Genomic DNA, 13,859 nt, shown 5'->3' with positions numbered 1-13,859 from the left:
ACGCACCTTAATCCTCAAATTGAAATCACTACTCCTCAGCAATTTGGAGAAATCTCTAATTGCAGATTTTCCCAGGACAATGCATCTCCTTATTTCCTAACTACAGATACCAAAGATGTTAATTGCAGATCCAAGCAAGATGAAGTTGTTACAGTTTCAAACCTCTCTTCATCCATCATGTTTCTGCCTATTGGTCCAGTGTTAAGAATCTTTGTTTTCTTCACATTGAGATGCAGTCCACAATGAAGGCTGCATTCTTTGATCTTCTGCAACAAATGCATCAAGTGTTTCTCACTTCAGCAAACAAGATTGTGTCATCTGTAAAATGGAGGTAATTAATGAGCCTCCCTCCAATCCTGATGCCACATTCCTCTTCATAGAGTCCAGCTTCTTGGATAATTTGCTCAGCATACAGATTGAATAGGTATGGAGAGAGAATACAACCCTGGAACACTCCCTTCTTAATTTTAAACTATACATTCTTCCCCTGCTCTGTTCCACACAAGAGCCTCCTGGTCCAGGTATAGGTTCCACGTGAGCACAATTAAGTCCTCTGGGATTCCCAGTCCTCTCAATGTTGTTAGTCACAACTTGTTATAATCCACACAGTCAAATGTCTTTGCACAGTCAATAAAGCACAAACAGAAATTCTTTTGGTATTCCTTAGTGTCATCAACGATCCATTTGACATCAACAATAATATTCCTGGCTCCATGGCCTCTTTTAAATCCTGCTTGAAATTCTGGGAGTTCCCTGTCTATGTTTTAGTCATTTTTTATTGATCTTTAGCATTCAAAAATTTTGTGTGTAGGAAATTAGTAAGTCTTGAAATAACTTACTGAAGGTGATCAAAGACTCTAACTTTCAATATAGATTACATCCAAATCTCAAGAAAATGAAAATCATCACCACTGAACCAATAGGTAACATCATGATTGATGGAGAGAAGATTGAAGTTGACAATTATTTCATTTTACTTGGATCCATAATTAATAAATAGGGTACCAGAAGTCAAGAAATGAAGGAAAGTATTGGATTGGGCAAATCTGGTCTCCAAAGTGCTGAAGAAAAATGATATCAATTTAAAGGATAAAAATTGCCTGTTCCAAATCATGATATTTTCAATTACATCATATATATCAGAAAGTTGTATACGGAATAACGAATAGTGAAGATTAATTGATGCCTTTTTAATTGTGGGAGTATTTCATGAAACAACTTTTGTTCAAGAGGCAGGGGTGATGAAGGAGAAAGTTCACGCTGTTCTGAAGTATTGGCAAGAAAGAAATCCCCAGGAATTGATGCAAAACTAACTGACACATTTTTACAAACATATCCAGCCCTGGAAGTGCTCATCAGGCTGTGCCAAGAAATTTGGAGGATGACCACCTGGTGAATTGACCAAAAGAGATCTATATTTCCATTCCCCCAAAAAGGTGACCCAACAAAGTGTGGAAATTATCATATATTATCACTAATATCAAATGTAATCAAAATCCTTCTGAAGATTATACAAAAGAGATTGGAACAGTACTTTGACAGAGAACTACCAGGGTTTAGAAAAGGCAGCTGCATTTGGGAAGTCATAGTCAATGTTAGAAGGATCTTGGCAAAAAGCAGAGAGTTTAAGGGGAATGTATATCTCTGTTTCATTGACTAAGCAAAGGCATTTGATTGCATGGTGCACAACAAATTGTGGCTAACCTTGAAAAGAACGGGTATCCCAGAAAACCTGTTTGTGCTCATGTGAAACCTTCTTGGACCAGGATGCAGTCATTAAAACAGAGCAGGGAAACACTGTTTCGTTCAAACTTAGAAAAGGAGAGTGTCAGAGAGGTATCCTTTCTCCATACTTTTCCAATCTGTATGCAGAACATGTCATTTGAGAGACTGAACTTTATGAGGAGGAATGTGGCATCAGGATTGGAGGAAGACTGATTAATAACATGCATTATTATGCAGATGACACAATCTTAAACACTGAAACAGAGGAGAGCCTGAACATCTACAATAGAGGGTCAAGATCTGTAGTTTGCAATATAGATTGAAGGCCAACATCAAGAAAACAAAGATTTTCACCACTGGGCCACTTTGAAGCATCCTGATAGACAGGGAAGAGATTGAAATTGTAAACTATTTCAGCTTGCTTGGTTCCACAATCAAAACTCTTGTTACCAGCAGTCAAAAAGTCAAAAGATGAATTGCATTAGGATATTCTGCATCAGGGACCTCTCTAGGGTGCTAAAGAGCAAGAATGCCAGTCTAGAGACTAAGGTGCACCTATTCCAGGCCACAGTCTTTGTAATTACTTGCTATGCATCAGAGAGCTGGACAATGACCAAGGATAACAGAAGAAGAATTGATACTTTTGAGTTGTGGTGTTGCAGAAGAGTCTTGAACATACCATGGACTATCATGAGAACTAACAGGTCTGACTTTGAGAGAGTGAAACCAAGCTGCTCCTTGGAGGCAAGGATATTGAGATTCTGTCTCACATACATAGGGCATGTAATCTGATGGAACAGTCTTTGGATAAGGATATAATTCTTGGAAAGGTTGAGAAATAGGAGAGTAAGACCCTGCATGAGATAGATTGACACAAGAACTAGAGTAATAAGGATAAGTGTATCAGAGAAAGTGAGACCGGCTTAGGATAGAGCAGGTTCAGAGCTATTGTGCATAGGATCGCTGTGAGTCATAGTCAACTCGACAGCCCATAACAACAACAAGAACTAATTTTATATCTAGGAAAATCAGTGTAGCACTTATTCTCTAATTTGAGGCTTTTTTTGAGGAAAGATCACTGAGCAGATGGCAGTTCTGCCTGATGACTACTTCATGTTCAGCAGGCCAATTAGTCCCCATTCATACGTTCCTACTATGCAGGCCTTTGTACCTGGTGCCGTTTGCATTGTTTTAACTCTTTTGCCTGTTGATGTGACTAATTTAGATTGTGTCTATGTGGTGGCTCTGCATATGTCATATTACTAACCTACCATATAAGAGTCCTTTAGTCTTTCATAGGAGGCAGGGAAATAGTGTTCCTGTGGAATTATTTAAAAGTACACAGAAACTTTCTTTAAATAAAATATTCAGTGGAATTTAAGAAGCAGGGAAGAGATGAAAGTAGGAAGTGTAATTCAAGGTATGAGGAAGAGAGAACACAAGATGCAGGGAGAGAGAGAGACAGTGCTGAAATTTGAAAAGGTGTTATTCTCAGGCTTTGGCCCCAGGCAACTTTTTATTCTAAAAACTCCTTAGCTGAGCTAAGTCACCTTCATACTTTTAATGTTCTACTCCATAATGTTAGGTAATCACTGAGTGTACAAAGTTTAGGGTGTGACTGGTAAACTTTTGGCAGATGGAATTTACCTAGAAATACTTCAAAAGAAAAATCTGCCATATACTTCTAAAGTATCACCTACTGAGGACCCTATGCAGCCCAATTCTACTCTGATATGACTGTATGTCTATTATGAATCTTGAATCACGGTCATTTCAAAAGCAACTTGTATTCACACTATATTGATACTGTTGTTGTTATTTATAGTCAAGTCAGAAGCCTTTCAAGGCTGGCTCTTCAGTAGATTTTCAGATGCATCACAAAAGGAGACTGTTCATCTTTCATCTGGAGAGGAACTGGTGGCTTTGAACCAAGTACCACTGGTTTGACAGCCCAACTTCTTACCAAAAAAGCCATCATAGCTCCAGATAGTGATAAAACCGGACTCTGAAAAAGAATGCATCATTATTTTTGGAGGAAGGGTCCTCAATAACTTGTATTAGGCAGATGACAAAACTTTGCTTGCTGAAAGTGAGGAATACCTAAAATTCTTGCTGTCATCGTTCAAATTGTATTGCATCTCCATGTCAAAAAAGCAGAGGTCTTCACCACTTGGAAAATAGACAACAACATGATAGATGTATAAAGGTTTGAAACTATTAGTGACTTCATCTTACTTGGAACCACAGTCAATATCCTTGATAGAAACTGTCAGGAGATCTCTTCCTTTGGGCAAGCCTGCTGCCAGGGACATCTCCAAAATACTGAAGAGGAATGATATCAATTTGAAGACAAAGTGAACCTGATTCACATTATGACCTTTTCAACTTGCTACTTATTGGAGATCTGAACAATGAATAAGGATGACAGACAAAGAATGTATGCCTTTGAATTGTGGTGTTGTAGAAGAATACTGAAAATTTCATGGACTACCAAAAGAATGAACAGATATGTCTTGAAAAATGTGTAGCCAGTGCCTCTTGAAACAAGGATGGCAAAGCTTCATTTCTAATTCTTTGGACATGTATCCAAAAGAGGCTACTCCTTGAATAAAAGATAAATTTTGAAATATTGAGTGTCAACAAAAGAGAGGAAGACTCAAGATAAATTGACACAGTGACTGCAGCAATGGCTTAAGAGACAATGAGGATGGCACAGGAGAGGATAAGATTCTTGTTTGTTGTTCGTAAGATCACTATGGTTTAATATTACTCAATAACACCCAACAACAACAAATCTATATTCTAATCCCAAGCCGTTCTCCATAACTTCTTCAGAGTAAGTAAGTTATTAAGCATTTACCATACAATAGAAAGATGTAAGAACACATCAGTCCCCTTCTTAACTGCCAACTTTTACTACTTTTCTATGAGTGTTCATCATTTCATAACAGTTAGTTAAAGGAATATTCTTTTAGTTTCTGAGTACATCCTCACACATTCAACTGAAATTGATAAACATTTAATGAGAATCCACTGAGGAATGACCCCCTGTTGAGTTTCTGGGGCTATAAATCACCCAGGACAAGATTCTCTATCTTTCTCCTTTAATGCCAATGCTGAATTTGAGCTGTGAAGGAGGCATGACCTTTGAAATAGGTCATAAATATAATCTTTCTAAAATATAGATTTTACCACATTATTTTCTACATAAAAGTTTTATGTAATTTTGGTATATGACATTTCAGAAGAAGATAGATTCACTAACATTATAAAATAAAACTTCTCACACAAAGGATATCAGTTTAACTCAATGGAGTTATCATTTTTTTTTCTTAATCTTTGCTCTCCCTAAACTTATTGCCTGCTTAGTCCCAAGTACACTATCCTGCATATTAGGCCCTCTTGATTTTTCTAAAGAGAAACACTGCCACTTTTGTTTCTCTGTTATTTCATGCATTGTGAATTATTTTCCTGGAAATTATAACTTCTATAAGGCATAATTAATTGTTTTTAGATAGAGTTTTCATAGTGATTTATGTATGCTTTTCTTACAGAAGCTTTCATAAATTTTCTTCATTATTTGTCTATGTTTTCATTTTTTTTTTTACCACATTAGAAAAAGGTGGTTGGTTGTTCCTTCCCTGTCCTCAGGTATCCTTCATGTTAACTCAAAATGACAGAGATAATATCTCAAGGCATGTGCTAGAGAAGAAATGTTGCAAGAATATTATATGAATTTAATTCAGAAAATATCCTTTGTTGTTTGAGATATATCAGAATACCTCCTGAACAGGATTCCCAAACCATGAATCTCAGACTGGTTGCAACTAGCAGCACAGATATGTGAAAAAGTTTTACTTGTAAAATAAGAAGTGTGGAAAAAGATGTTTTCCAAAGTATCATAAAAAAAATAAAAGTATTTCATATACTATAATACTTTGACCTATAGAACGTACCCTTATAACTTAGACTGAATATATGTAAAGTTTGAGAACATTTTTTTTAGTTTTTATCTACAACTTAACCCTTAAAATCACATGTGAATCTCAAATCCATTTACAGCCAAACAGATCACAATATATAGGAACACTATGTTATTGTTTTTGTTATGTACTATAGAATAGAGTAAAATTATCCAATATGGTTTCCGAGGCAATTTTAATGGACATAATTTGTCAATATTCTTCCATGAATCAACTAGTGAATTGAAACCATCAAACTTTTAGTTAAAATCTGAGCACTTAACCATTGCATCAAAAGGGCTTGACAATGGACAGAAAATATTTCTTAAAGTAAGAAACTGATTAATGTATAGTTTATTAATATTGCCTTATAAAGCACATATACACATAATTATACTCCTATTAGAATGCTCAAATTCTTTTCAAGAAGGTGAGTTTATCTTGACTATATTTCTGGGTTTTATTTTTCCATTTATTTATTTATCTTAAGGATAGCTGCTGTTACTTAATAGTAAATGTTGTAACATTTATTGGCAGTAGGTATTACATTACTATGACAATTAGTGTAAGAGGGTAAAAAGAATTTTTGAATGGCAGATGGTGTAGTTAATGGAGGGCTAAGCACCAACAGTAGTGAAACAATATGATAAATAGATTGGAGCAATGACTTTGCACAGGAAAATTAGGGGAGATCATAATACAAGATTTCATATCAGAGGTCCTGAGGTCCTAAGCTAAATTAGTAGTGTTAGGCTAAGAACTTAAGAAAGAGATCAGAGAACAAGAAAAAAAAGCTTAAAAGCAGCTTTATTAGCGGAACTCCTGGGCAAGGCTCCTCATTCTGATGATGCAGAAGGAGGAATTCACACTTTGAGAGTATTGGAGAGGGTTTTTATAGCAGGATTTTTAGGGAGGAAAGGCAGACACATTCCATTGTGATTTATGGTTCATCCATTAGTTCGGTCAGGTAGGTGAGATGGTTCACTCTTCTTATCGATATGTGTATTCTTTGAATTCTTCATTCTCCCCCTTGGGTCCCTGTAGTAACTGAGATAGAAAGAACAAAATAAATGATGTTGTAGTGTTCATAATCCAAGCAATTTTAGCGATAGTGATTATAAGTTGTTCCAAGGATTTTTTAGCCTTATAAAAAGACTTCACATTGATTATTTCATTGAAAATGTGGGTAACAAACTTAGGAGAAGAAAAATTGATGCCTTTGAATTGTGGTGTTGGAGGAGAATGCTAAATAGCCAATGGATTGCCAAGGGACAAATATATATTGGAGAGGGTCAAGTCAGATTGTTCCTTGAAAGCAAGGATGGTGAAGCTTCCTTTCACATAGTTTGGGTGTGTTGCTAGGAGAGGTTATTCCTTGGAAAAAGGGTATCATGTTTGGAAAGGTAGAGGGACAATGAAGGAGAGGAAGATCCTCAACCAGATGGACTGCTGCAGTGACTGCCACAATGGGCTGTAGTGTATCAGAGAATGTGAGGATGGCATAGGATAGGACAGGGTTCAGATCTGTTAGTTATAGACTCAACAGCACATCATCATCATTATAATAGAAATAATAAAGAAATTCTGATGCTGTATTCTGTAGCTAGTTGCTCTGCAAATCCAAAGGCTGCTTTTCTTTAGCAGTTGGAATCTCACAGCAGCTCCTTGGGAGAAAGTTGGGCAGTCTTCTCCTGTTACAATGAGAGTCTCAGAAACACAGTAGAGGGTTGCTGTGAGTTCAGAGTTTAAGTTGTATTGTGCTTTCAGAAATATGAGTAACTTATACAAGGTCGTTGTTGTTATATGCTATTGAGTCATCTGTGACTCACAGCAACCCTATGTACAATAACTCTAAACCCTGACCTATCTTGAGCCAGCCTCCCTCTGACACACCTACTGTGTAAATCTGTATTATCTGAGCTCTTCCTCTGACTGGTTCCTCATTGTGGTTTGCCCAAGGTAAGTGAGACAAAGCTTCAAAATCCTTACCTCCAAGAAAATACTTGGTTACACCCTCTCTAAGACAGACCTATTGGTTCTTCTGGCTACCCACAGTATGTTCGAGACTGGTCCATCACAAAGACATCAATTCTTCTTCCATCATCCTTTGTCATTGTCCAGCTTTCTCATGCATAGCAAGTAATTGTGAAGACAATGGCCTGGTTACAAGGCTATACACTTATAAATTGGCAGAAATGTATCTTGAATATTATTGTGAATGTTACAAGAGATCTGGTTCTTATATCTTAGAAACAATATGCTGTTGTCGCTATTGTTATTATGTGCCATCAAGTCACCTGCAACACATAGCAACCCAGTGTGCAAAAACTCTGAACTTTGCTCTATCCTGAGCCAAGCTTATTGTTTCTCACACATCTATCACCAGTATCCATCACTGAGTCAATCCATCTGATCCAGTCTTTCTCGCTTGTGCTGTCCCTCTGTCCTCCCAAACACAATGTCCCTCTCCAACAACTTGTCCCTCCTTGCAACATGTCCAAAATATGGAGCTTTGAAATCCTTGCCTCCAAGGAACACCCTTGTTTCACCCTCTCCTGGCCGAAACTGTTTGTTCTCCTAGTAGCCTATGGTATATTCAGCACTCTTCTCCAGCACCACAACTCAAAGACATCAATTCTCCTTCTATCATCCTTAGTCATTGTACATCTTATGAAGACCATGGCCTGGATGAAGCATACCTTAGTATCCAGACTGATATCATTGCTCTTCAGTACTCTGGAGATGTCTCTAACAGCTGACTTTCCCAGTGCAATTCATCTTTTGATTTCCTGGCTGCTGATACCAAAAGTGTTGATTGTGGAGTCAAGTAAACTAAAGTTGTTGTTAGGTCTGTAAATTGCCACCCAAAAGACATCTAATTCACATATGCAATCGGTAAAAGTGACAAACTCCAGCATGTGGAGGTCCACGATTCAATAGGAAAAATGGCAACCCAGGTAGGCATGCGAAGACCTGTTTTTGTTGTTGTTATGTGCCATCAAGTTGCTTGCAACTCACAGCAACCCTATGTACAAGCTCTAAATGCTGTTCTATCCTGCGACAACCTCACTATCTCAAACATACTCATTCCCACCACTCCACTCACAGAATTAATCCATCTAATTGAAGGTCTTCCTCTCTTTCGCTGCCCCTCCACTCTGCCAAACATGATGTCCCTCTGCAAGGACCAGTGCCGCCTTGCAACATGCCCAAAATATGTCAAACTAAGTTTCAGAATCCTTGACTCCAAGGCACATTCTAGACTCACCCTCTCCAGGACAAACCTGTTTGTTCTCCTAGCAGTCCATGGTATATTCAACACTCCTCTCTAGCACCGCAGCTCAAAGGCATCAATTCTCCTTCTATTATCCCCATTCACTGTCCAACTCTCCAATGCATAGCATGTAATTGCAAACACTATTGCCTGGATCAGACACACCTTAGTCTCCAGCCTGATATCATTGCTCTTCAGTCCTCTTGAGAGGTCCCTCACAGCTGACTTTCCCAATGCAATTTTTGTCTTGATTTCCTGGCTGCTGTTACCAAGAGTGTTGACGGTAGAACCAAGTAAACTAAAACTGTTAACTATCTCAATCTCTTCATCATCCGTACTGATGCTGTGACAACAGAGTGTGGAAATTATCAAACAACATCATTAATATCACATGCAAGGAAGATTCTGCTGAAAATGATCCAAAAACATTTGGAACAATGCAGGCTGGATTTAGAAGAGGTTGTGGTACTAGAGATATTATAGCTAATGTTAGATGGATTTTGGCAGAAAGAAAAGAATACCAGAAGAATGTCTATCTGTGCTTCATTGACGATGCAAAGGCTTTTGACTATGTGGATCACAACAAACTATGGTTGACTCTGAGAAGAATGGGAATCCCAGAACATTTGATTGTGCTAATGAGAAACCTATACATGGACCAAGAGGAAGTCGTCAGAACAGAGCAAGGAGACACTACATGGCTTAAAATCAAGAAGGGGGTCCATCAGGAATGTATTTTGTCTCCATACCGTTTCGATCTGTATGCAGAGCAGGTCATCCGACACGCTGGGCTGTACAAGGAGGAATGTGGCATTAGGATTGGTGGAAGAATCGTCAACAACCTGTATTATGTGGATGACATAACCCTGCTTGCTGAAACTGAGGAGGACCTGAAGCGCTTGTTGCAAAAGGTCGAGGAGTTAAACCTTGTTGTCGTTGTTGTTGTTATGTGCCATCGAGTTGTTTGCAATTCATAGTGACCCTATGTACAACAGCCCTAAACCCTGCTCTATCCTGTGCCAATCGCATTGCCTCTGACACACCCCATCCCGATTACCCCAGTCGCTGAATCAATCCACGTCATAGAGGGTCTTCCCCTCCTGCGCCGTCCCTCCACTCTACCCAGCATGATGTCCCTCTCTAAAGACCTGTCTCTCCTTGCAACATGTCCAAAGTATGCCAGACGAAGCCCCAGAATCCTTGCTTCCAAGGAGTAGCCTGGTTTAAGTCTCTCTAGAATGAAGCTTTTTGTTTTCTTGGCAGTCCATGGTACATTCAATACTCTTCTCCAGCACCACAGCTCAGAGGAATCAATTCTCCTTCTATCCTCCCTAGTCGTTGTCCAACTCTCTTATGCATAACAAGTGATTGCAAAGACCATGGTCTAATCAGGCGCACCTTAGTCTCCAAAGAGACACCGTTGCTCTTGAGTACTTTGGAGAGGTCCCTCACCGCAGACTTTCCCATCGCAATACGGTTTTTTTATTTCCTGGCTGCTGGTGCCAAGAGTGTTGACCATGGAGCTGAGCAAACTGAAGCTGTGAACACTCTCAATCTCTTCGCCATCCATCCTGATGCTACCAATTGGTCTAGTGGTGAGAATCTTTGTCTTCTTGACATTGAGCCTCAGTCCATGCTGAAGGCTGCAGTCCTTGACCCTCTGCAGTAAGTGCATGAGGTACTCCTCAGTTTCAGCAAGCAGGGTTGTGTCATCTGCATAACGCAGATTATTTATAGATCTTCCGCCAATCCTGACGTCACACTTCTCATAGAGCCCAGCCTCTCGGATAATCTGCTCTGCATACAGGTTGAAAGGGTATGGAGATAGAACACATCCCTGGCGTACACCCTTCCTAATTTTGAACCATGTGATGTTACCCTGCTCTGTTCTGACGACTGCCTCTTGGTCCAAGTATATGTTTCGCATTAGCACAATTAAATATTCTGGGATTCCGAATCTTCTCAGAGTCAGCCACAGTTTGTTATGATCCACACAGTCAAACGCCTTTGCATAATCAGTGAAACACAGACATTTTTCTGGTATTCCCTGCTTTCAGCTAAGATCCATCTAACATCAGCTACAATATCCCTAGTACCACGACCCCTTCTAAACCCAGCCTGGACTTCTGGTAGTTCTCTGTTGATGTGCTGTTCCAGTCGTTTTTGGATAATCTTCAGTAGAATCTTGCTTGCATGTGAAATCAGTGAGATTGTTCTGTAGTTTCCACATTCAGTTGGGTCACCTTTCTTTGGGATAGGAACAAATATCGATCTCTTCCAGTCAGTTGGCCAAGTGGTCGTTCTCCAGATTTCTTGGCACCGCTTGGTGAGCACATCCAGGGCAGCATCTGTTAACTGAAATATGTCAATTGGTATACCATATATTCCAGAGACTTATTTAGCAGAAGTTAATTTCAAACCTTACAAGGACATCTAGCAACACAGATGACTAACCTGAGATAAGACCTTCAGGAACTCCTGTGGTTGCTTTCTCTTCTCATTGGTTGCCTCTTAGGTGAAGAACTTTTATGGCCTGCCTCTGCTTCTAGAATTAATGACTTTTTACCCCCCTAAGATTAGGTCCAGGTCAGGCTTGAGATGGAAGCCAGGCACAAAATGGAGTCTGTACAGTCCCCTCAGTTAACAATCTCCATCTCTTCACCACCTATCATGATGCTACCAATCAGACCAAAGGTGAGAATCTTTGTTTTCTTGATGTTGAGTTTCAATCCATATTGAAGGCTGCAGTCATTGACCTTCTGCAGTAATTCTTCTGGTACTCCTCCATTTCAACAAGCAAGATTGTGTCCTCTCCACAGCTCTTCTAAACCCAGCCTCCACATCTGACAGTTCTCTATTGAGGTGCTCCTGTTCCAGTCTTTTTTTGAATAATTTTTCAGTAGAATCTTGCTTGCATGTGATATTAATAATATTGTTACCACACTCTGTTGGGTTACCCTTCTTTGGAATTGGAACAAGTATGGTTCTCTTCCAGTCTGTTGGCCAGATGGTGATCTTCCAGATCTCTTGGCACAATTTGGAGAATCAATATGGGTATTTTAAATACCATTTGCCAAGTAATGAATGCTAATTTATGGTCACCCTATGTCTGTCAGAGTAGACTTAGGCCTCATAAGATTTTCAGTGTTTGGTATTTTTGTAAGCTAATTTTCAGTTTTTCTTCCAAGGCTGCTCTGGTTTGCTTTACACTTCCAACTTTTTGATCTATTGTCTAGTCTAGGACATAACTGCTTGCACCACCTAGGGGGACTCCAGATAAGACTTAGTGAGCATATAAATAAGTGTGACCTATAAAGGAGAAAGAAGATGTAAAAGATAAGCCCAGAATTTTCACGACTACATAACTGAGAGCTTGATAGTGTCTTTAAAAGGGAGGGAATCAGAAATAGGAAGGGATAAATTTCCTGAGGGAATGAGTTCAGTGCTGTCCAGTGCTTTTGTGATGCCTATGAGGCTTCTCTGGGACGTGTTCCATAGGCAATTGTGAACAGAGGACCAAAGCTCAGTGTCTTTTCCTTAAATGCCTTGAGGACCAAATTTGGATTATAAAAATAGGCATATGGGTCTAATCTTCAAAGGCAAGTATAACAGTTAAATCTTGGTGCTTAAGCACCATTTAAAATTCCTGAACACCCCAGATAATGCATTCCAGCTTCTTATACTCTTGCTTTAAAGCAGTGAGTCAGTATATATTTTGCATCATTATAGCGTATTTCCCCTACAGCCTTGGGCTTGCAAGTCAGTTCCTTTCTTTGTAAAATAATTATTCAGAGAAAAACCCTGACCAATAATTTGCATTTCCCCCAGGAAATCATAGGGCATAAGACCATCCTGATTTCCTTTAAAAAATTAAAGATATATATACATTTATATATCAGATACTGATAGTTTTTAGTTCCCTAGATTTTGTTATGGTCCTTTCCAGAATATGTTCCTATACCTGAGATTAGATCATCATTGTTATTTTCACCTCTTTTAAAAAAAAATTTAGTGTGTGTGTGTGTGTGTGTGTGTGTGTGTGTGTACTGTCAAATCAGATCTGACTGGTACAGGAATAGATGGTCCCTCCTTCTCTAGCAGATCATCTGGTGGATTTGAACCATGGACCTTTGAGATTACAGTGCAACTTCTTGCCATTAGGCCACCAGGGCCCCCTTATTTTCATCTCTTTTGTCTTTATCACATACTTTGGACATTTTATCAGGATAAGCTAGTTTTTAGAAAAAGATATCATGATAGAAAGTCAGAGAGTCAGCTAAAGAGAGGAAGACTGTTGACAAAGTGGATTGACTGACTTTGACTGGAACAATAGACATAAACACTGAGGACACCATGGCAGGTGCAGATATGTGAAGGTTCATATCTATTCATAGAAGTGTTATGATTTGCAGCCTTGTGGAAGGCACCTAAAAATAGCATCTACTGTCTGTATCTTTCACTTTCTTCTTTTCTTTAAAAATATATACAGTTTTAAATGACTAACATGTACCTACTATTTCTTGACAGGTAACATTTCTACTGGACATGATACAGCCATACTCCAGAATATTAATTCTGTTACACTCTTGCACGAAAAGTAATTTGAGTATGTAAAGACCAGAAAAGAAAGTGTTAGTGTTTTTTTATTATATAATTGAAGTTGAGGAAAATTAAACTGAATCCACAGGACCAAAATATAACTTTGAGTCTATCCCACCTGAATTTCAGAACCATCTCAGGAACAGGTTTGAGGCTCTGAACACTAATAAGCGAAGGCCAGATGAGTTGTGGGAGGATGTCAAGGGTATCATCTAAGAAGAATGCAAACATTCACTACAAAGATAGAAGAGGAAGAAAAGGCCAAAATGGATGTCAGAAGAAACTCTGAAGATTGTACT

Source organism: Elephantulus edwardii, unplaced genomic scaffold, assembly GCF_000299155.1.
Source record: "Elephantulus edwardii isolate Elephantulus edwardi_28Jun2011 unplaced genomic scaffold, EleEdw1.0 scaffold00005, whole genome shotgun sequence".
Taxonomy (NCBI): Eukaryota; Metazoa; Chordata; class Mammalia; order Macroscelidea; family Macroscelididae; genus Elephantulus; species Elephantulus edwardii.
This window is presented reverse-complemented; position numbering follows the sequence as displayed.